Source organism: Lissotriton helveticus, chromosome 6 (genome assembly GCF_964261635.1).
Source record: "Lissotriton helveticus chromosome 6, aLisHel1.1, whole genome shotgun sequence".
In the NCBI taxonomy this organism is placed as follows: domain Eukaryota; kingdom Metazoa; phylum Chordata; class Amphibia; order Caudata; family Salamandridae; genus Lissotriton; species Lissotriton helveticus.
This window is the reverse complement of record NC_136067.1, coordinates 155,613,283-155,637,335: the sequence shown is the minus strand read 5'-3', so window position 1 is coordinate 155,637,335 and position 24,053 is coordinate 155,613,283.

Below are 24,053 nucleotides of genomic sequence, written 5' to 3'. Positions count from 1 at the left end.
TCGGGCATCAGGAGAGTGTCTCAGTGGGCAGAAAGCAGGAAATGGAGGCATGGCTTCTCCGCCACTGAGATAATTTGGCTGGAATACCCGGCTATGTGATGGGATGGGTTAATGAAGAAGCTGCGGCAGAGACAAGGAGAGAGAAGTTCTCCGCCCAACGTCCTGGTTATACACTTGGGAGGGGATGATTTGACTGTCCTGCGGACGAGGGCACTCCTGCAAGAAATGAAGGACATGCGAACTGTGGTGGTCTGATATAATGCGTCGCCAAATGTGGCCAGGAGCTCGGTCAGGGGAGGCCATAGAGGTCTCGCGTAGGAGGGTTAACAGTGTGATACGTAAATTCACTGAGCAAAGGGGTTTTGACTTTATCAGACATGGGCTACTGCACGCCAAGGCCACTGGATGCATTGAAGAAAATGGGGTACACCTGTCTAGAGTGGGCATGGACTTATTCTTGCTGGACCTGGGGGAGGCCCTGGAGCCAGCAGGATGTAAGTGGAATTGCCTACCTTGGTGGGTGGCCCTGGTTGTGACGGTGGCCACACCCAGAGCTGTGGCGGAGTTACAGGGCGATCCAGAGGCGGAAAGGTACTACGGGATACCCTCTTCAGGAGCACAAAGGGTGCAAATGCCAAATATCCCCAAGGAGGTCCTCGGTTGGACCCTGGAGGAACGACGGCGCCCCGCTAGTCCTGCGGGCCGTTGTAAGCCTGGGCAACCGGGGGTTGCCTAGAACGCTCTGCCCCCCTCGGGCGTGAGTAAGGGGGTAGACTGGAAGACCACCGGTGGGAGGGGTTACCCCCTCCCCCAAAATTGGTAAGCACCATTTGGCTAAAGCCACGGTGTCATTTGGCTAATCAGGCGGGCAAAGGGGCTGCCTGCCCTTGGATCGCCCGTAAGATAACACACCATGTTTGGCATATTTGATATGCAAATAAACCTGCAGGAATTTTCTCCACAAACAAGGTGTTGTGTGGTTTATTTCCTTATGGTATTGCTGTACGTGGGATGGGGAGTGTTGCTGATATTGGCACTATGATTGGCTGCCCGTGGTCCACGAAGGGGACCCTCTTAGAGGGTGGCCACCTTTAGTGCCACATAAGGGCACACGAGTCAGTCTGGTTGTTGGGGGACCCCTGGGGTCCATGCTGTGCCATTTCCTGGCAGGGGTGGGTGGGGGATGCAATATAAGTGCCTCTCCCCGCCACCCTGGCGGCCTCTTTGTGGCTGCCCTTGATGCTGTTTCCCTCTCTACCGCTTACCAGGGTACATGCAGGGTTAGGGGTGGGAGTTGTGTTCTAACATGTTCTTTTGTTTTGCAGGCGGAGTTACAGGGCGAGCCAGAGGCAGAAAGGTACTTTGGGGTACCCTCTTCAGGAGCACAAAGGGTGCAAATGTCAAATATCCCCAGGGAGGTCCTCGGTTGGACCCTGGAGGAGCGACGGCACACCGCTAGTTCTACGGGCAGTTGTAAGCCTGAGCAACTGGGGGTTGTCTAGAACGCTCCACCCCCCTCGGGGCGTGAGTAAGGGGGTGGACTGGAGGTCCACCAGTGGGAGGGGTTACCCCCTCCCCCAAAATTGGTAAGCACCATTTGGCTAAGGCCACGGTGTAGTTTGGCTAGTCAGGCGGGCAGGCGGCAGAGGGGCTGCCTGTCCTGGGTCCACCCGTAAGATAACCCACCATGTTTTGCATATTTGTTATGCAAATAAACCCTCAGCAATTTTCTCTACAAACAAGGTTTTGCGTGGTTTATTTCCTAATGGTATTGCTGTACGTGGGATGGGGAGTGTTGCTGATATTGGCACTATTACTGACACCAGGTCTGCATCCACTGCCATTAATACAGAGGGCTCCAGACAATGACTGACACTAGGTCTGTATCCACTGCCATTAACACAGAGGGCCCCAGACACTGAATGACACCAGGTCTGTATCCACTGCCATTAACACAGAGGGCTCAGACACTGGCAGCAGGTCTGAACTCCACTGCCATTATTGCTGAGGGTCCCAGACATTGGCAGCAGGTTACAAACATCACTGCCATTAAAAAAGAGGGCCCCGGACACTGGCAGTGGGCCAGGCATAGCACTAATTAAAACTAAGGTCTCAAGACCTTGACAGCAGATCTGAATTATACTGTCATTAGAATGGAGGGACCTAGACACTGACAACAGGGCTGAACCTCACTGCCAGTAGAATGTAGGGTCCCAGACACTGGCAAGAGGTGTGAACTTCACTGCCATTAATACTGAGGGCCCAGACACTGACACTAGGTCTAAACTCCTCTCCCATTAGCTTAGAGTTACCTATGCAAATGTCAGTCATTAACACCCAGATGCTTCAGATGCTCACACAGTGGGAAATCGTCAGAATTTACTATCAAAACAATGTGTGCAGGCAGCCAGCCTGTGGTTGAGCAGCTGGCTCAGCTTTGTAATACCAGGTGCTGCTCAAGGTATTTTGCTTGGTGGGTGTTAGAAATGGGGTGACCAATTCTACGGGGGTAGCATGGTGCAGAGTGGGCAGGCCAAACTCCTGAGTACATGTGTGAAGCATCCACGCAGTACGCACAGACGACACCCCAGGCACACCACAAAAAGAGACACAACACCAGTTCAGATGGAAAAGAATAACTTTTGTATTGTCCCAAATACGCAAAAGCAAACACAGTAATCACAATGCTGCGCCAACTGGCGCCAGGGCAATATTTACAAGGGGATTATTTACAGGGTAACTGAAAAAGGAGAAAAAGGTAAGTCCATTAGTTCCAGGGCTGAAATAAAAACGTAAAGCGTTATCACTTGACACGGAACATCAGGCACCAACATCTGCTCTAAAACTTCTTAGCAGGACGTTCAGCATAAAATGAAACATTAGACGTAAAAGCACAGTATGACTTGCACTAGCATCTCCTGCAAAAAGGAACATTAAGCTTCCAGCATTAACATCAGGCATAGACCTAAATCATGGGGCAGGAAACACAGTGCGCATGAAAAAATGGCATAGAACATCAACAACACAAGCGTGAGGGGAAGAAACACTAGGCATCAGCCTTTGGGCATATCAACGCATTAGGCAACACATCACCCTCTTAGCAGAAAGGCCTAGGGCAGGGGTAGATGTCCTCCCACAGTCACGGGGCCTAAACACCTTCCCGGGTATGAACACATTCCACAGGGGCATACTATGTTTTCACAAAGACAAGGGAACCCGAAAGGTATGCCTTTGGGACCTTGGGCAGTATCAATTTACAAAAAACAGTGGTCCCTACATGTGGACAAGATAACATACAAAAATCATTAATCATACACCTGATAAGTAGTATGTCTTTTGTCCAGCCGGACAAGAACATTTATTTTAAATGTTCTGGTTGATAAAGTGAATTTTAAGAACCAAAAAAGAATGCCTAAACTGATATATATTTCCTGTTTTTCCTTCCCCCTTGCCTCCCATTTCCTTCATGTATAGTAATGCGACAATAGGCATCGTGTTAATAACTGTTGTACAAAACAATAATGTTGATAATTCTTGTCCTGATGATGATGTCACAAATGTAAAAAGGCATCGAAACGTCGTCGACTAAAAAACCCCATATGCAATATGATAATGCTATATTATTTGATGCAATGGTATGGTTATGTTTAAGAGATTGAGTCTGTAGCACTGACCACAAGTATACAGACAGATTTTCGCTTTGCCCTTTTGGCCATTTCTTTGTTGTTTTGTCTTGACTGTTGTGGGTCACGGCTGTGCCCACTTGTTATCTTTTTTGGTTCTTAAAATTTACTTTATCAACCAGAACATTTAAAATAAATGTTCTTGTCCGGCTGGACAAAAGACATACTACTTATCAGGTGTATGATTAATTATTTTTGTATGTTATCTTGTCCACATGTAGGGACCACTGTTTTTTGTAAATTGACAGGGGCATACTATTGCAGCCTCAATCACCTTGGCAGGGTGTGGGATCACGCGTAGCTTGGGGCAGAAACACCACTTCCAAACATAGCATAGGGAGGCCCTCAAATTAACACTGCCTCCACTGATGGCCAAAGGTCATTGCAGCTGCCCACTGTCCTGTAGGACAGCTTTGTAGGGTAGCTCAGGCCAGCAGGAAGGGTGTGGGAGTCCCTACTATGGGGTTGAAGCAATGCCCCCAATCGTTGCCACTGCCCACTATCCAGCGGGGCAGCGGTGTCCAGCCAAATTAGTTTGGGGCCTAGGAAAGCCCCCCCACAACAAAACACTGGTCCCGGGGGTGGGCACCGATCCTGTGCCCTGACACACACCCCCTATCACCACACAGCTGAGCCCCACTCACGGGCTCTTGGGGCGGGCTCAGAACGTCTCTTGCGGCCCCCACTCCCTGGGTTCTCCAGTGCTTCTCCTGCAGGCAGTCAGGGACTTCCACGCAGGACTGGGGAGGGGCAGGCACCAACAACGTGCCTCGACGCCCCCTCTCTCTCATTCACTCTCTGCAGCGGCGGGCACTGCGGGGCTCTCCTATGCATCGGGAAGCCCCGTCTGGAGCAGCCTCAACAGACTTCACCCGGGCCCCCTCCTGGGCCCCGGGACTTCGATGCGGCCTCCTCAAGGCCGCAGGGGTCTTCAGATGCGGCTGGGCCAGCTGGGGTAGGCTCCGCCTGGCTTTCCTTGCAACCCGGGGCTCCCTCGTCACCACGGGAGCCCCGCAACGCCACCACCCGCTGCTGACTTCACCCGGGCCCCCTCCTTCACCCAAGCCCCGCCCACTCTCAGGCAAGGCTTCCGGGTCGCCGCAGGCAGCGCGGCGGCCCTCAGCACTCTCCGGCAGCACTCGGCCCGGGCCAGCGGCGGTGATTACGGGCTATATTGAGGCGCGGGGTCGGCTTCCGCTGAGGCGACGAACAACGCGCATCACACACGTGCGGTAGTCGTGACAACGCGGGGTAGGCTCCCGCCGGGGTGAAGACACTCCTCCATGCAGCATGCCCGCGGGGTAGGCTCCCGCCGGGTTTCAGACGGCAGCTCCTCCCCTTCTTGCTCCCAGGCTGCGGCGGTGAGTCACGGCGGCAATTATGCGGGGTGGGCACCTGCAGGGTCAATTAAGCATGCCAAACGCGGGGAAGCTCCCACTTCTCCAAGGCACAGCGCTTCCGGCAGTGGAGCGCTTCAGGGCACCGACAGTTTCCAGAGCCACAGCGCTCAAAGGGGCACAGCAGGGATAGCGCTTTTAAAACAGCAGTCCAGGCAGTAACGCTTCCAGCACACCTGCAGCCACCAAGCGCTTAGGAGATATCACTGCTGGAGCCCAGCGCAGGGGCCACAAGTCGGGCAACAGAAATTCATAAAAGTCCTGGGCCAAAATAGCACTTTCAGCCACACACAGCGCTTTAGGATTATAGCGCTTAGGGGGGCAGACAGTCCCAGCAGCAAGCCCCAGGGTAACGCTCCTCACCTCCTTGGGGGTCCAGTCCAGCCCCAATATAGCGCTCTCCTCCGCTTCAGGGGATTTTAGGCTAGGATGGCGCTCCTCCTTCAGGGGCCAGGGGGCAGAGCAGCAGGCACTACCGGGCCAGGTCAGCAGTCAGTGGGTACTCATCAAGACAGGACGGTAGGCTTCCACCATCCTCCACTGTAGCGTGGCACTCCTCCTGTACAGCAGCCTGTACTCCTGCAGTGGGGCTTCCACTAGCCCTGGGGACAGCAGAGGGGTTTTGGTTGGGTGCAGGGTCCAGCACATAGGCCCAAGTAGCGGTATCCCCCGGCAGCAGGCCCCCTCATGTTCCTGTCCCTGCTCTGACTGAGCACATGGTGGCACAGCCCCCGTACTTATACGCCCCTCACCCCATCTACCAGGCAGTGCCAGAAGCTTCTGGAATCCTCTAGGGAACTGGTTCAAACTGGCTCAGGGGGAGGAGTGGAGAACCCTGGGTGCCAGGCTTTCCCTCCAAATGCTGGGATGGCTGGCTACCAAACAACTAGACCGCTAGCCCACTGCAGTCAGGTGGCACAACACATAGCCATGGCATCCATTTTAAATGCAGCATTTCACCAGGGTGTATTTCCACAATGGGGGGTTAATAAGTGCACACACCATTGCATTACATTTTCACATTAAACAGAGCATCTCACACCACACATGGCCTATATATGTCTTTACCATGGGTGAGACATCCTAAACAGGGGGGTGAAAAGCGAAACATTTTTGGGGAAAATGGGCCAAGTCCAACAGTGGGGGTCGATAGTTCTGGGTTGTTTACAGACACTACTGTGCCAGGTGAGGAGTCATGTCATCCTTTCTCCACTGGCAGTGACAGAGGCCCAAGGGAAGGAAGGAGCCTGTTCCATTGAGCCGGCAATCTAGAGATGTGCAACGCTCAGGGGTGTGTGGAACAGTACTCTGCTCACAACATGCGCTGAATCAGATATGGAGCTTTGTGTTTAGGCTCACCCCTGTCCACCATAGCGCTGTGACCGCCTCGACCTCGTTGAGAACGGTCGCTCCCTTCTACCCTCGCTGAATCCTACCCAGAGCTGCCTGGTATCGTAGACATTGCGCTGCTGAGCCTTCCTGACGCTGCTCCTCACTTTCACTTTTGCCTACATAGCGCTGCTGCCCTCGCTTAGCGCTCGAACGTGCCTGCCTGATTGTGCGCAACTGTACCTGCATATATTTATGTTTTTTAACCCTTGTGCCTAAAGCTGCATTTGCTCACTGTTTGGGATCGTTTTTGTTAAATACGCTCCAAGTTTCCTCAAACCCGGTCTGCTTTCGTGTTATTGCCGCCATTTGCTGTGTTGTTGTTGTTTTGCCCTGAGACCGCCCCCTCCACCACGCACCCGCCTCCCATCGGATCCTCCCTCGCCCCTCCCCTTCCCACTACCCATATATGACAGAAGCACTTGCGCGCAGCGTTAACGCGCAGCGTTCGCGCCCCAGTCGCGCCGAAGGTGCGCCAAAGGTAAGCCCGTCTGCGCCCGTCCGCGCCTGGACCGCGCCCAGCGCCCATCCCCCTGCTCTATGCCGCTCCCAACCCCCCAGAGTAACTTATGATGCCGCTACACTCCTCGCCCTCAACGCCGGACGCACTCCACTTTGCTGTGAAGCCACCCCAGGACGTACCCACGGCCCATTCTCCTGCCTCTCCTGTAAGTTCAACTGCGTCAGGACCCTCACCAAACACACTTCCTCCACACACAGCTCCGAACCGAACGACTTGAAATGCATCCTACTGAACACCCGCTCGGTCCACAGACATGCAACCGAACTCTGGGACCTAATCGACACTGCGTCACCTGACATCGCCTTCCTTACTGAAACATGGATGAATGCATCTTCTGCCCCAGACATCGCCATATCCATACCGGACACTTACAAGATCATTCGAAAAGACCGCACCAATAAAAAAACTGGAGGAGGCATCGTTATCGTCCATAGAAACACCATCAAAATTACAACCAGCTCTGACGTCAATCTTGCAACCGCCGAACACCTCCACTTTCAGATCCACACCGACCCCAGGACCACACTTAGAGGAACTCTCATTTACAGGCCCCCAGGCACCCGATCTCAATTCAGCGACGACATCACTGACTTCGTCAGCCCGCACGCCCTCGCCTCCGAGAACTACATTCTTCTAGGAGACCTCAACTACCACCTTGACAACATTCTCGACAACAACACCACCACCCTTCTGGACAACCTGTCCAATCTCGGACTCAAACAACTTGTTGACACCCCCACTCACATAGCAGGACACACGCTCGACCCTATCTTCACCTCCAGCAAGCAAATCTCCTTCAATCATACTACAGCCCTCCACTGGACGGATCATAGCTGTGTTCACTTCAGCTACAAAACAACCCTGACCCACAACCGTCTACAACCCATTCCCTGAAGAAAATGGAACAAAATCACCACCGAACAACTCCTCACATCACTTAGCCAAAACACTCCCACCCTGGCAACGGACCCAGACCTAGCGGCCACCAACCTCAGGCAATGGATTACCCACAGTGCGGATGAACTAGCACCCCTGAAAAAACACCAGTCGAAATCATCCAGCAAAAAAGCTCCCTGGTTCAATGATGACCTTAAAAAATCCAAGAAGACATGCCGCACTCTGGAGAAGAATTGGAGAAAAGAACCAACTTCAGACAACATGGCCTCCCTCAAGACAGCCACCCGCAAACACCACCAACTGATCCGATCCGCCAAGAAATCAGCACTTAAGGACCGTCTCGACAACAATTCTCATAACAGCAAGGAACTCTTCAATATCGTCAAAGAATTCACCAACCCCCCCGCAGCATCCAACGACATCACTAACTCCCAAGACCTCTGCGATGCGCTATCCTCCTTCTTCTACAACAAAATTGCCGACATCCACAACAGCTTCAAGAATACTCCCAATGACCAACTCACCCCACCCACTTCAGATCCCACCCCTCCAACTAACTACCTCAACTCCTGGAACCCAATCACCAGTGAAGACACCATTCGCCTCATGAACTCAATCCACTCTGGCTCACCTTCTGACCCCTGCCCCCACTTCATCTTCAACAAAGCTGACTCCATCATCGCTCCCCAACTCCGCGATGTCATCAACTGCTCCTTCGACTCCGCCACCTTTCCAGAAATATGGAAACACGCCGAACTCAGCGCCCTTCTGAAAAAACCAACAGCAGACCCCTCAGATCTGAAAAACTACCGACCCATTTCCCTCCTCCCTTTCCCGGCCAAAGTCATCGAGAAAGCCGTCAATAGCCAACTAGCAGCCTTCCTTGAATCCAACAACTCCCTGGATCCCACACAGAACGGCTTTCGAGCCAAACACAGCACCGAAACCGCCCTCATTGCGGCGACCAACGACATCCGAGCACTCCTGGACAACGGTGAAACAGTGGCCCTCATTCTACTCGACCTCTCCGCCGCCTTCGACACTGTCTGTCACAACACCCTCATACAACGCCTCAACAACATCGGCATACAAGGAAAAGCCTTGGACTGGATCATCTCATTCCTAGCCGGGAGAACACAGAGAGTCCGACTCCCCCCATTCTACTCAGAGCCCACCGAAGTCATCTGCGGCGTACCTCAAGGCTCCTCACTCAGTCCCACCCTCTTCAACGTCTACATGAGTCCCCTCGCCTCCATCGCACGTCAACACAACCTCAACATCATCTCCTACGCCGACGACACCCAGCTAATCCTTTCCCTCACCAAAGACCCCAACACCGCCAAAAACAACCTTCACGAAGGTATGAAAGAAGTAGCCGAATGGATGAAACTGAGCCGCTTAAAACTCAACTCAGACAAGACAGAGGTGCTCATCCTAGGATCCTCCCCCTCAGCTTGGGACGACTCCTGGTGGCCTTCCGCTTTGGGATCTGCGCCCACACCCACAGACCATGCACGTAACCTTGGCTTCATTCTAGACTCCTCCCTCTCAATGTCCAGACTAGTCAACGCCGTATCGTCCTCCTGCTTCAACGTCCTTCGCATTCTCAAAAAGATCTTCCGCTGGATCCCCCTCGAAACAAGAAAGACTGTCACCCATGCACTGGTCACGAGTCGACTGGACTATGGCAACACACTCTACGCCGGAATTACAACAAAATTGCAGAAAAAACTCCAGTGCATCCAAAACGCATCAGCGATACTCATATTAGACATCCCGCGCCAAGAGCACATCACCGGTCACTTAAAAAACCTCCACTGGCTTCCCGTCAACAAAAGAATTACTTTCCCCCTTCTTACCCACGCACACAAGGCCCTTTATAATCTAGGACCCGAATGCCTCAACACCCGACTGTCCTTCTACTATCCTACCCGCCAACTAAGATCATCCAATCAAGCCCTCGCCGCAGTCCCGCGCATCCGAAAAACCACCATGGGTGGCAGATCCTTCTCCTTCCTGGCTGCCAAGACCTGGAACTCACTCCCCACCCACCTCCGCCTTACTCAGAATCACATCTCCTTCAGAAAAGAACTGAAAACATGGCTATTCGATAAAAAGTAAACCCCTCCCTCCAGCGCCTTGAGACCCTCTGGGTGAGTAGTGCGCTTTATAAATACATGAACTTGAACTTGAGCTTGTGCTCACTGTGCCACAGGACTCAAGCTATACCTCACTGACAAGACCTAAGGTAGGCAGAAACCCGTCTTCTTACTTGTGTTCTTGTCTGAAGGGGACCGGTGCTCACTGCATCACAGGACTCAAGCTTTACCTCACTGACAAGGCCGAAACCTGTCTGCTTACTTGTGTTCTTGTCTGCAGGGGGCCAGACCTGTTCCTGTAGGGCTGGATCAAGGGAGATCTGCATATGGCAAGTCGGATCTAGGGTAGCAGAGTAATGATGTCTGGAAGGACCAGGCCTGCAGTTCGGGCTGGACTATTCCTATAGGGCTGGACCAAGACTGATTTGCATATGGCTGGTCTCTGTCTAGAGTAGTAGAGTGGGTGAATACTGATAGGCAAGAATGTGGCCCATATGTTTTACATGTGCTAAAATGGTGTATCTCTGCCACCGTCAATAAATGCTAATTGCTGTGTTTTAATTAAATATGCAGCGTACGGGGCTGTGAAGCCCACTCAATTTGTTTGCACTATATAAGACAACTAGCAGCCCGTCCCGACGTTGTCCGGGTATGAAATAGAATGTGTGTATTTGGCAAGGGCAATTTATTTAAAAATCTCGCAGTAGACAAAATTTTTTGTTTCATTAGAATAGGGACGGAGAAGGCCCAGCTGCAGCCCTGGTTGATGTTAGCAGGCGCGTGTAATGTCGTTGAATGAGGGAGTTATCAGCCGTGGGTAAATCTGTTTAATGAGAGAGAGTTGAGTGACAGCGAGTAGGAGAGGCTGGAGTAATTGTCCCCGCAGACACGTTCATTTGCGTGTTCCCCCGCTTGAGGCCCAGCTGCAGCCCTGGCTGATGTTATCAGGCGCGTGTAATTAGTATACTGATCCGCCGCCTGAGCCCGGCTAGAGCCCTGGTTGATGGTAGGAGGCGAGTGTAATTTCGTTGAATGAGAGAGTTCAGTAACAGCGTGCAGGAGAGGCTGCAGTAACGTTACTTACCAGGCCTCCAGGTGAACGCGTTTGTCATGCCCCCAGCACACGGCCACAGCAGACGATCTTCTGATTAATGTACGACTCACATGGCATGAAGGGCGGAACCAAGCACACGCCCCCAGCATTTCTCACACCCCCAGCGTACCCCTTGATGCGGCGCAATTGCGTTCACATGGCATGAAGGCCGGACATATGCCCCCAGCGTTTCTCACGCCCCCAGCGTTTCTCACGCCCCAAGCGTGCCCCTTGATGCTGCGCAGCAATATAATTGGCGCTTGTATGTACGACTAACATGGCATGAAGGGCGGACACACGCCCCCAGCGTTTGTCACGCCCCCAGCACACGCCCACAGCCCACGATGTGATGGCCGTACCACACGCCCCCAGCGTTAGTCACGCCCCCAGCCCATGCCCACAGCACAACGCAGACACGCCCACAAGGGATTACTTTGCAGGCACTGTTCTTTTACCTTTTAAATGTATAGAGGAGTTGGCCTAACGGCTAAGGCGCTCGACCTCGGACCGGGGGATCTGGGTTCGAGTCTTGGTAACGACACCAAACATCCTGTGATTCTGGGCAAATCACTTAATCTCCCCGTGCCTAACAACAATGAATGTGTGTCCTCATGTAACGTAACTGGTGCTATGTAAAGTGCTCTGATACCTGATTCAGTTCGGGTCAAGTTCGCGCTATATAAAACTCTGCAAATAAAATATATATATGGTGGCCGTATGCATAGCCTATGTCCTTCTGCTGCAACTGCCCTTTCCAACGCTGTATTGGGTGTTGTGATTGGTGCTGTGGTTACTGAGATTACCCGCCTCAAAGGTTTGGGCTCTCTCTTTATAATATTAGTGTGGATAAATAAAAGAATTCACATATCGCTTATCAAATCGTTTAATTTGATCGAAGCTATTATTTTAACTTAGTCTAACGCAATCCAACCTGCCTCAAACGAGGACATAGTTTTAAGCTGCAGTTAAATATACTAATTTGTACTGAACCTAAAAGATTTGTTGTGAGCTTGCTAATGCAGCAAATACTATTGCTCAATCACCAAGATATTTTCATCACAGTCAAGGCAACCCATTGCTGCGTGTTACCGCTCTGCTTAAAGCGCTGTAATTTTTAAAACTCCCGTTTTGTATTTGCTTTGACATTCTTTAATTGTAACCTTGATTTTAAAACTTCCGCCCACATACTTGCACGTTAAATTTATTTATTTATTTAAAATTTTTATAGAGCGCGTAGTCACCCGTGAGTATCCCAGCGCTATACCTCATAATTCAGAGGAGAAGGAGTGCAGAAGAGATAGATGGCTTATGGGAAGAGAAGAGTTTTGAGCGATTTCCTAAAGCGGAGGAGGTTCGGTTCTGTTCTTAGTTTCAGAGGGAGCGCGTTCCATTGCTTCGCTGTGTGAACCGAGAAGCGGCGACCTCCTGAGCGGGCTTTTTTCACTCTGGGTACCACTATGAGGTTTTCGTGGTCCGATCGGAGTGCTCTGGTGGGTCTATAGGGGGTAATACAGTTTTTGAGAATTGGTGGGCCTTCATTGTGGAGCAATTTGTGAGCTAGGCAGAGGGCCTTGAAAACCACTCTTTCCCTGACCGGCAGCCAGTGCAGTTTCTTCAGGGCGGGTTTTGCGGATGTTCTGGCCGGGGTCCTCACTGCGATTTAGCGGGTCTTCTGTGTGCTCCTCGTCACCCTCGACGCCATCTTAGGGGTCAGAAAGGGACGCTTGAGGCCAGTGCAGGTTAGCGCTCCAGTAGTCAGGTTGACTGGTCTGAGGCAAGCGCGAAGCGTGAAGTGTATTTAAGGGCAGTTTAGAGGTAAGGTCAGCCTTGACAAGGCAACCCATTGCTGCGTGTTACCGCTCTGCTTAAAGCGCTGTAATTTTTAAAACTCCCGTTTTGTATTTGCTTTGACATTCTTTAATTGTAACCTTGATTTTAAAACTTCCGCCCACATACTTGCACGTTAAATTGGGTCCTCACCGCGATTTAGCGGGTCTTCTGTGTGCTCCTCGTCACCCTCAACGCCATCTTAGGGGTCAGAAAGGGACGCTTGAGGCCAGTGCAGGTTAGCGCTCCAGCAGTCAGGTTGACTAGCCTGAGCCCTATTTTAATACGAGGATGCTAGCGCACGGCGCATGCGCACGGCGTGTGTGCCGCAGTAATGCCGGAGTCATGCCAGAGTCCAGCCCGTCTGCGCCCGTCCGCGCTAAGGATGAGCTGGACGAGGGGACGCCTAACGGTATTAGGAGCCAGGCCAGACGATTCTGGTATCCTCTCCAGGTATTGTTAGATTTGAAACCTGCTCGACTACCTTGCCATTATACGTTCCCCCCTGAGGCTGTACACTCGTCCTCCACCTGTGGATGTTATAGGTCCCGTTGCACTGTTGCTGTGCCCTCATGCCAATTTCTTAATACAATTCCTTTGGCGGACCGTCCTTCAGATACAAGCAGAGAGCTTGGCTATTTGATTAATGCTAGATCTTTAATCAGGAATAATGTCTCTTTTAAAGACTTTGTTGGGGTAAATAACCCCTCCTGGGTTTTTATAACGGAAACATGGGCCAAGGAATCCTCGGGGCCTGATCTCGTTGAGGCAGTCCCAGATGGATATACCTTGGTTAGGCTGGATAGAGCGGGGCGTGTTGGCGGAGGGCTTGGTATCCTGCATAAGGATTCTCATTCGTGTCACACGACACCTTTATCTGCTCCTTATGAAGACATCCAGGCTATGCATTTTTCTATTAATGCATCTTACTCCATCATGTTTAAGGGTGTGCTCATATATAGACCTCCAGGGCCCAGAGCGGATTTCACTCACCATTTGCTCACTATTCTGGAACCTTATTTCGGATTTGAGTCTGTTACAGTTCTGGGAGACATGAATTTCCATTTAGAAAATTCAGAGGTAAATTACACCCTCTGCCTCCTAGATACTTTATCTGCCTGTGGCTTGCAGCAATTAGTCAAGGGTGCCACCCATCAGGCGGGCCACACTTTGGATGGAGTTTTTACAAACGATAGACGGCTGTCAGTTGAAGCACCTATGCCGCTTTCCTGGTCAGATCATTTTGCCATTCCACTGTCATTGGAGACCACTCCTATTAATAATATACCGAAAGGTCCCAGCAAAATGGAACTTAAGCGGAATCTGAGGAAGGTGACTAACGATTCATTGGCGCCATTAATCTCTACCTTATTAATCTTAAGAGATGAGGACGTTGACTCCGCGGTACAGAGGTTTGAAGATGTCACCTCTGCAGCGGTGGATGTGCTTTTGCGCTATAGTGCTAGAAAAAGGCCATCGGCTCCCTGGTATGTTGAGTCCCTTAGGCTATTAAGACAAGCCTGTAGAAAGCAGGAACGATGTTGGAGATCTAGTGGGAACATGCAGGATAGAGAAACTCATAAAAGTCTTCTGAGGGAATACAGGGCGGAGCTTATTAGAATTAAGCAAGAATATTTTTCAAACCTCACTGGGGCTCTTACCTCACCGAAAGAGCTTTTTAACATCGTCGACTCCTTAATCACTCTGAAGACCCCTGATCCTGTTATTAATTCACAGCAGCTTTGTGACAACATAGCAGAATTTTTTCAGGACAAAATTGATGGTATTGTTTCGACTCTTGAGCTCCAAAGGATCTCTGGATCTCCACCTGCCCTCCCTGTTCCTCAGATCCCCTCTTTTATTGAGCCGGCTGGACCTGCAAATTTGATCTCGCTGTCTAGCTTTCCCTTACTTTCCTTACAGGAATTAGAAGTCCTCTTGACCAAGACCAAATCCGGCTCACCTCTCGATCCTTGTCCTCTTCATATCCTTAAACAATGTAAGGAAACTCTCCTGCCCCCGCTACTTCAAATTATGAATAAGGCCTCAAGTGAAGGCATTTTCCCTTCCCAATGGAAGAAAGCGGTTGTGAAGCCGCTCTTGAAGAAGCCGTCATTGGACCCAGAAGTGCTGAAAAATTTCCGCCCCATTTCGCTGCTCCCAGCCCCAGCAAAGATGCTGGAAATCCATCTACACCAGCATCTCTCTTCCTTTCTGGATTCCGCTGGTCTTTTGGATCACTCGCAGCATGGTTTCCGGAGGGGTCATAGCACGGAATCCGCCCTGACCGTGGTGCTTGATAACATCCGCACCATGGTTGACAAGGGCGGAAGTACGTTGCTGATCCTTCTGGATCTCACAGCTGCGTTTGACACCCTGTCTCCCCTCGTTTTAACATCTCGTCTGAGGGAGATAGGGGTGGAGGGGCACGCGTTAAGCCTGTTGGCCTCCTTCCTGGACCAGAGGGAACAGAGAGTGAAGCTGGGAGAGTTCCTATCTCCATCCCTGCCGCTGAATTGGGGGGTCCCACAGGGGTCGGCGTTAAGTCCGACCCTGTTCAATATCTATGTGACCCCCCTGGCTAGGCTCATTAGATCTTTCGGGATGGAGGTAGTGTCGTACGCCGATGACACGCAGATCTTGCTGTCTCTCGCCCAGCCTGTCAGCTCCTCTGCCTCCAAGTTTCGACTCTGCATGGAGGCAGTTGCCCTCTGGATGATTAACAATTCACTGCGGCTAAATGGCGAAAAGACGGAGATCCTCGTATTCGGCGAGAAGGAAGACATCTGGTCGGCAGAATGGTGGCCCGAATCCCTGGGGACCTGTCCGGCTCCAACTCGGGCAGCACGAAATCTGGGGGTTATGATCGATCCCTCCCTAGACATGGCTCTTCAAGTAAGGCGGACTATTTCCACCTGCTGGGGCATCATTGCAATCCTGCGCAAAACCAAGTACTATCTGTCTGTGCAAGCTCGGAAACAAACTGTCGTAGCTCTGATAACATCCCGGCTCGATTATTGCAATGCTTTATATGCCGGAGCCAATAAAGGTCTGTTGCGAGGCCTTCAATCGGTGCAAAATGCTGCGGCGAAGTTTGTCCTGGACCTTCCGAAAAGGTCGTCAGCGACCGCTGCCAGGAAATCTTTGCACTGGCTTCCCATTGACGCCAGAATTTCATTTAAAGTGTTATGCCTGGTGTATGTAACAGGAAAGAGACTGGAGGTATAAAAAATCTCCTCGCCCCGTATTCTCCTGCTAGGAACCTTCGTTCCTCGGCGAAATTGCTCCTTACTGTGCCTCGAGTGCGTAGAGCTAAATGGGGAGGCAGAGCCTTCTTCAATCTTGCTCCAAGATGGTGGAATATCGTCCCCTTAGAGATCAGGATCCTACCCTCAATGCTATCTTTCAGAAAAGCTTTAAAAACATGGCTCTTTGGTAAAGCATACCCTTAGCTTTTGGTTTTGCCTTTTCTTTCTTTTTTGATTCTCTTTGGTAGGCGCCTTGATGCCTTCGGGCAAAGTTGCGCGTTTATAAGTTTACTTTCATTCATTCATTCATTCATCCGGCTGCCTCTTCCTTCTGAACACAACACTGGGGGCGCCAGCAGTCATGTCATGTGCTCTTGGGAAAAATAGGTTTTCCTGTGATGATATATATTTAGCGGTGACTGTACTTAAAATAAACGTAATAGAGCCTTTTACTGACATAGTAGGTAAAGAAAAAATCTATTGCTCAAATTATGGTTCATCTGACACCCTCTTGTGCAACCATCTCTGGCCATGCACATTTTGTAAACAAACATTTTAAGTGAAAGAAATATGGGCTTAATTTTACTTTTGCATTTCAGCGCCAACTACACTCGGTCACAAAAATAACGCAAATAGGCGCAAATGTTCGTATTAGGAAAATGACCCCAAAGTAAGGCGTCAAGGGGGTGTACCATGCAATCGCTCATGGTTTTTATTACAAAGTCCTATCGCCATAAGTTGGCAGGGTATGCTCACACGTGAGTCCCTTGCTCACTTTGCCACTGGATTCAAGCAAGCCTGTCTGAAGACGGCTGAAATGCCAGAAACCGGTCCTCGGAAGCTTGTTTCCGGTCCATGGAAGGCAGGGCTTGGCAGTTCGGGCTAGACTGTTCCCATGAGGCACAGGGTCAGACTGATTTGCATATGGCCATGTCTGAACTGGGGTGGCAGAGTGGGCTAAAGAACGGTGATGGATTAAACCCAGATCTGTTGACTGGGTGTGAGTGTTTGATTGGTTCAGATGCTCCGTCCATCACCACCCCCTTTTGTACCTATCTATTAAACAAGCATTGGCTAAACCAATAGGTTTCACCTATGGAGACGTATTGGTGTTTTCAATGTTTTAAAAATATTGCACTGCAGCTCGAAGTAAATAAAAACAAAGTGGCATTGCACGCCCATGCATTGACCGCGCCATAGCACTTGTTTTTTATTTACTTTAAGTCATGTTGTGCTGTGCAACATCTTTAAAAAATATTAACGAAGCCAAGTAGATCTGCACAAGCTATTTGACTTTGTTAATGTTTTTAATGATGGCTTACAATAATTAAAGACAAAGTGCTTTGGTGCGGCTAGTGCTGGCCGACATAGAGTTTTTTTATCTGGTAGGGTGGGGGTCAAAAAAGAACACGAGAGAGTGTGGGAGGGAGGGCAACTACGAAGTGGGAGGAACAGGGAAAATAACAAGGACCACAGGGGGGGGGTTGAGCAGGCATGCAAATACATGCACTCTTAAGGAGTGCCCAATTAAACAGACACATTTTTTAAAGTACCTCTACATGCAACGGCCGGTGGAAGTACACTGACTGCAGATACAGGAAATTGTACTTGGTCCAAGCTCCACAGATGATGGAAAAACTTAAGTGGAAGGAGCAGGAAGCCCTGGCCAATCAGAAGCAAGGAAATGAGACTGACATAGGAGGCGACAAATGGTAAGTATTGCCAATTATGGGGCGGGCTCTAAGACCAGTTTTAACGTTTTTTATTTTTATTTACAATAGCTTTTGCTGACAGCACATGTGCACTGTATGCAAAACCTAAAAAAAGCCTCATGATCAGATCGATCAGCCCTACGAACCAAAATCCCTTCATGGTACTGAGATTGAAAAACCCTTAAAAGGTCACACACTTACAGTATCGCACTCTTGAGATTCCTAAACTTGTGTGCCTTTGTTGAAGATGGTCCGATCCACTATATTTATTTTTGATATCCCTCTAATCTTTATGAAAGAAACAACTGCTCCTCTTAGCAAGGACGTTTTGGTAACTTTCTATAATGTAACACAGTGTAGACCAAACAATGATGTTGTTTGCATGTACTAACACTGTAGGAGAGGTCACAGGAAACATTTCTGACAACATGCAAACACTGCTCATGACTACAATATACAGTGTACGCTGCTCAAGGGCAAAACAGTCAAGAATGGTTTTAATCTAGATATGCAACGGCTGTATGCTGAAATGGGCGTCATGCTCAGCAATACAATTGAAAACCTGGATTTACAATCTTCCAGTCCCAATGGCCAGAGCACTGGTGTGACTCCGGTTTTGGTCTCCTTGAGCAGTGAGGCAACCTTTTCATCTGGTTGTCCTCTTTTTGGCGCCGAGATGCTCCCTGGAGCGATTGTTAGCGCGATATAAATGGACTATACAAATACAATAGATGGTCTTTTAAGTAATTCTGGGACTTATTTAGAAGCCCCTTGCGCCACCCGTACATCACTTTTCCCATGTTAAAAATGACGCAAAAGTGGCGCAAACAGCTTGTAAATAAGCCTCTCTGTACGTTAGCATGAAGTCCGTAATCTGGCTCTACACTGGTTTATCTGGAAGGCTGCGCAAAGATGCCACACTGCAGCAGTAACTGAACTACTGGCATTAGTGAGAAGAGTTAACGTGATTGTCTGCAGAGCAAGGAAAACAGGTCAATGAAGCAGGGTTCATCAGCTTGTCAAATGATTAGGTTGTTTACTGACAGTGGTTCACCCAGCTTGGCACGGAGATGTGACAAACTAAATGCTGACATAGGGATTGTACGTAGACAATGTTTACTGTCTGATCCCACGCTATATATGGAGATGTAGTGAGAGCCTCAGATGTGACCTAGGCAGGGCTTTAAGTGGGATAAAAAAAAACGATGGTGCTCTAAAAGCAGCGTGGCAGACCTCTTAAAGAAGTATGGCCAATCCTGTTAGGGGCGTGGCCTAAATCTAGCATTGTGTGCCGCTTCATAGTGCCAATATCGGCAACACACCCAACTCGCAAACACAGCAATACCATAATAAAGAAAACACAAGACACATTGGTTGTTGAAGAAAACATTGCTGCAGGTTTATTTTGCATAAGAAATATGCCAACATGGTGGGTCAACTTACGGGCGATCCAAGGGCAGGCAGCCCCGATGCTGACCTGCCCACCTGAAGAGCCAAATTGCACTGTGGTATAACCAATCGGTGCTAACCATTTTGGGGGATTACCCCTTACATCCTGTGGACCACCAGTCTACCCATTTAGGGGGAGGAGCATATCCGGGCAAGCCCCCGGTTGCTCAGGTTTACAACCGCCCGAAGGACTAATGGGGCGCTGTCGTTGTCGAGGGTCCTGCCATAAGGACTTCCTGGGGTTGTTTGGCAATTTCACCCTTCTTCTGCTCCTGAAGAGGGTACCCCTATGTATCATTCAGCCTCCGGATCGCCCTGTAAATCCGCCACAGCTCTGGGTGTGGCACTCGTCATACCCAGGGCCTCCCATCAAGGCAAGCCCAGGTCCAACATAAACAGGTCCATGCACATTCTAGACAAATGGACCCCCATCCACATCAAAACATCCAGTGGTCTTGGCATGCAAGAGCCGATTCTGATAAATCCAGAAACCCCTCTGTTCTGTGAATTTTGCGCATGTCTCTGTTTACCCTCCTGCGAGAAATTTTCACGGCATCTCCAGACCTGGACAATTCCCATTTACCTCTGACCTGGTTACCAGTACTCCTGGCTGGACAATTCACATTTACCTCAGGAGGTGTTTCCCGACCCTATCGGGGAAACCTAACGATGTAGCACTAAAGAGACCATGCCTAATTTGCCAAGCCCTTCAGATTTTATATGATTTGAATTAGAGTTGAACCAAGCCCTCATGCCTGGTGGGCGTGCACATGGCTTATTTACAATCAATCAATCAATCACAACATTTGTAGAGCAAGCTACTCACCCGTGCGGGTCTCAATGCGCTAGGGGGTGGGGGGAAGCAGAAACTGGTCGAACAGCCAGGTCTTGAGAAGTCTCCTGAAGGTCAGCAGGTCCTGCGTCTGCCGAAGGTGCGCGGGGAGGGTGTTCCACGTTTTGGCGGCGAAGTGGGAGAAAGATCTGTCGGCGTTGGTCATTAGACGGATGCGTCGGACGGTTGCGAGGTCGGCGGAGCGAAGCTGACGGTTCGGCTGTAGGACAGCCGTTCGTTAAGGTTTGCTGGTCCGGCGTTGTGGAATGCTTTGTGTGCGTGGGTGAGGAGCTTGAAGGTGATCCTCTTGTTGACCGGGAGCCAGTGCAGGTCTCTCAGGTGGATGGTGATGTGGCTGTGGCGGTGGAGTCCGAGGATGAGGCGTGCGGAGGCGTTTTGTATGCGTTGGAGTCTCTTCTGGAGTGTGGCCGTGTCTCCGGCGTAGAGTGCGTTGCCGTAATCCAGCTTGCTGCTGACGAGTGCTTGGGTGACCGTTCTGGTTTCGGTGGGGATCCATCTGTAGATCTTTTACCCTTCTGTAGGGAAGTTCGATGGCCTCCACTTAACTTGGGAACTACTGTCTATGTATTAACCACAGCCTTATTTACCCCACATGCAAAACACACAAGATCAATCAATCAATCAGAACACTTGTAGAGCGCGCTACTTACTCGTGAGGGTCTCAAGGCGCTGGGGGTGGGGGAATGCCTCTACTGCTTGAAGAGCCAGGTCTTGAGGAGTCTTCTGAAGGCGAGTAGGTCTTGGGTCTGCCGTAGGTGGGTAGGGAGGGTGTTCCAGGTCTTGGCGGCGAGGTAGGAGAAGGATCTGCCACTGGAGGTTGTTCGTTCGATGCGGGGGACATCGGCGAGGGCGAGGCTGGCGGAGCGGAGCTGGCGGGTCGGGGTGTAGAAGTTGAGTCTGCTGTTCAGGTAGGCTGGTCCGGCGTTGTGGAGCGCTTTGTGTGCGTGGGTGAGGAGCTTGAAGGTGATCCTCTTGTCGACGGGGAGCCAGTGTAGGTCTCTCAGGTGGGGGGTGATGTGGCTGCAGCGGGGGACGTTGCTGATCAGTCGGGCGGAGGCGTTTTAGATGCGTTGTAGTCGTCGTAGGTGTTTGGCTGGGATTCCTGCATAGAGTGCGTTGCCGTAGTCCAGTCTGCTGCTGACTAGGGCCTGTGTCACCGTTCTTCTAGTTTCGGTCGGGATCCACTTGTAGATCCTGCGGAGCATGCGGAGGGTATTGTAGCAGGAGGAGGAGATGGCGTTGACCTGTTTAGACATGGAGAGGGAGGAGTCGAGGACGAATCCTAGGTTGCGTGCATGGTCGGTGGGTGTCGGTGCTGTACCCAGTGTGGTTGGCCACCGGGAGTCATCCCAGGCTGAGGGGGTGGGTCCGACGATGAGTACATCTGTCTTGTCTGAGTTCAGCTTCAGACGGCTGTTCTGCATCCAGTCGGCGACAGCCTTCATTCCCTCATGGAGGTTGGTTTTGGCGGTGTGCGGGTCCTTGGTGAGGGAGAGGATGAACTGGGTGTCGTCGGCGTAGGAGATGATGTTGAGGTCGTGTTGGTGGGCCACTTGTGTGAGGGGGGCTATGTAGATATTGAACAGCGTCCGGATGAGGGATGAGCCCAGGGGGACGCCGCAGATGATGTCGGTGGCCTCGGATCGGAAGGGCGGGAGGCGGACGCTCTGGGTTCTGCCGGAGAGGAAGGACGTGGTCCAGTCAAGGGCCTTCTCTTGGATTCCGGCTTCTAGGAGGCGTGTCTTTAGAGTGCGATGGCAGACCGTGTCGAAGGCGGCTGACAGGTCCAGGAGGATCAGGGCTGATGTTTCGCCGTTGTCTAGTTGGCGCCTGATGTCGTCTGTGGCGGCGATGAGGGCTGTCTCGGTACCGTGGTTTCGTCTGAACCCGGACTGGGACGGGTCCAAGATGTTGTTGTCTTCCAGGTGGCGGGCCAGTTGCGTGTTGACGATTTTCTCGATGACCTTCGCCGGGAACGGGAGCAGGGAGATGGGCCGGAAGTTCTTGAGGTCCTTGGGGTCCGCCTTTGGCTTCTTGAGGAGGGCGTTGATTTCGGCATGTTTCCAGCTTTCCGGGAATGTTGCTGTTTCGAAGGAGATGTTGATGACCTTCCGTAGTTGGGGTGCGATGGCAACGTCTGCTTTGTTGAATACGTGGTGTGGGCACGGGTCTGACGGAGATCCTGAGTGGATGGAGTTCATGAGGTTGCGTGTCTCGTCATCGTTGACGTTGGATCAGGAGGTCAGGCGGTTGGCGCTGGTGGCGTTCACAGGGGGGGTGGGGTCTGGCATAGTCGGGGCGGTCATGGTGTTGAAGCTGTCATGAATGTCAATGATCTTGCAGTGGAAGAAGATGGCTAATGAGTTGCACAGTTCTTGTGAGGGGGGTATGTCGTTGGCGTTGGCGCTGGGGTTGGAGAGTTCTTTTACGATGCTAAAGAGCTCTTTGCTGTCGTGTGCGCTGTTATCCAGGCGGTCTTTGAAGAAGGATCTCTTGGCTGTTCTGATGAGGTTGTGGTGTATTCGAGTGGCGTTCTTGTGGGCTGCGCGGTTGTCCGGAGTGCGTTCGTGGAGCCATATCTTCTCCAGTTTCTGGCAGGCGCGTTTGGAGGTCTGTAGCTCGTCGGTGAACCAGGTGGCTCTCTTGCTTCCATGGTTGTTGGACGGTTTCTTGAGTGGGGCAAGGGTGTTGGCACAGTCACCGATCCCCCGTCTGAGGTTGAGGGCTGCGTCATCTGGGTTGGTGGGGTCGGTGGGTAGGTTCTGGGCGAGGGTGGTGATCAGCTGGTCTACGGTGACTTTTCTCCAGCAGCGGGGAGGCAGCTGTTGGGTGCGGTGGTGTGTGATTGGTTTGTTGAAGGTGAAGTGGATGCAGCGGTGGTCGGTCCAGTGGAGTTCGGTGGTGTAGTCGAAGGCGACGTGGGTGCCTGTGGAGAAGATGGGGTCCAGTGTGTGGCCGGTGGCGTGGGTGGGTGCGTGCGGTGACGAGTTGTCTGAGGCCGAGGTTGGCGAGGTTGTCGATCAGGGTGGCGGAGTTTGCGTCATTGTTGTTCTCGAGGTGGAAATTCAGGTCCCTGAGGAGGATGTAGTCTGTGGAGGCGAGTGCGTGGGTGCTGACGAGGTCGGCGACGGAGTCGCTGAATTGTGCTCGGGGTCCGAGTGGTCTGTAGATGAGTATTCCTCTGAGGGAGGTGGTGGGGTCGGTGTGGATCCGGAAGTGCAGGTGTTCGGCGGTGTTAAGGGTGTCGTCTGCATGGGTGGCGACCTTGAGGGTGGACTTGTGGACGATGGCTATTCCTCCTCCGATTCTGTTGGTGCGATCCCTGCGTGTGATCTTGTAGCCGTCCGGGATGGCTATGGCGATGTTGGGCGCCGAGGAGTCGTTCCGCCAGGTCTCGGTCAGGAAGGCCACCGTCTGGGGCGGAGGTATTGAGCAGGTCCCAGGGCTCGACGGCGTGTTTGCGTGCGGAGCGGGTGTTGAGGAGTATGCATCGGAGGTGTTTGGGTCCGGTCCTTGGAGGTTTGGTGGTTCTGTTGCATGTGAAGCTGCAGGTGTGGCAGGTGAAAGGTCCGTGCGTCCATTTCAGTGTGGCTTGGAAGCAGGTGTGGTTTCGGCCGGCGTTGAGTGCGTGGAGGGTGCTGGCGTCGTAACGGAGTCTGGTGTTGTGGCGTTCGCGGGGTCCAGGGGTTCTGGCGCTGGGTGCGGTCCAGGCGCGGTCGGCGCACCAGTAGGGCGCCATCTGCGCGCGTCCGCTGCTCCACCTCCATAAGAGGAGGAAAGGGAGGGAGGGAGGAGCAGCTGGGAGCCGGGAGTGGGGTGTCCAATGGGGAACAGGGGGGCAGGGACGCAGGGACGCAGCGGCGGGAACGAGGGAGCGGGAAAC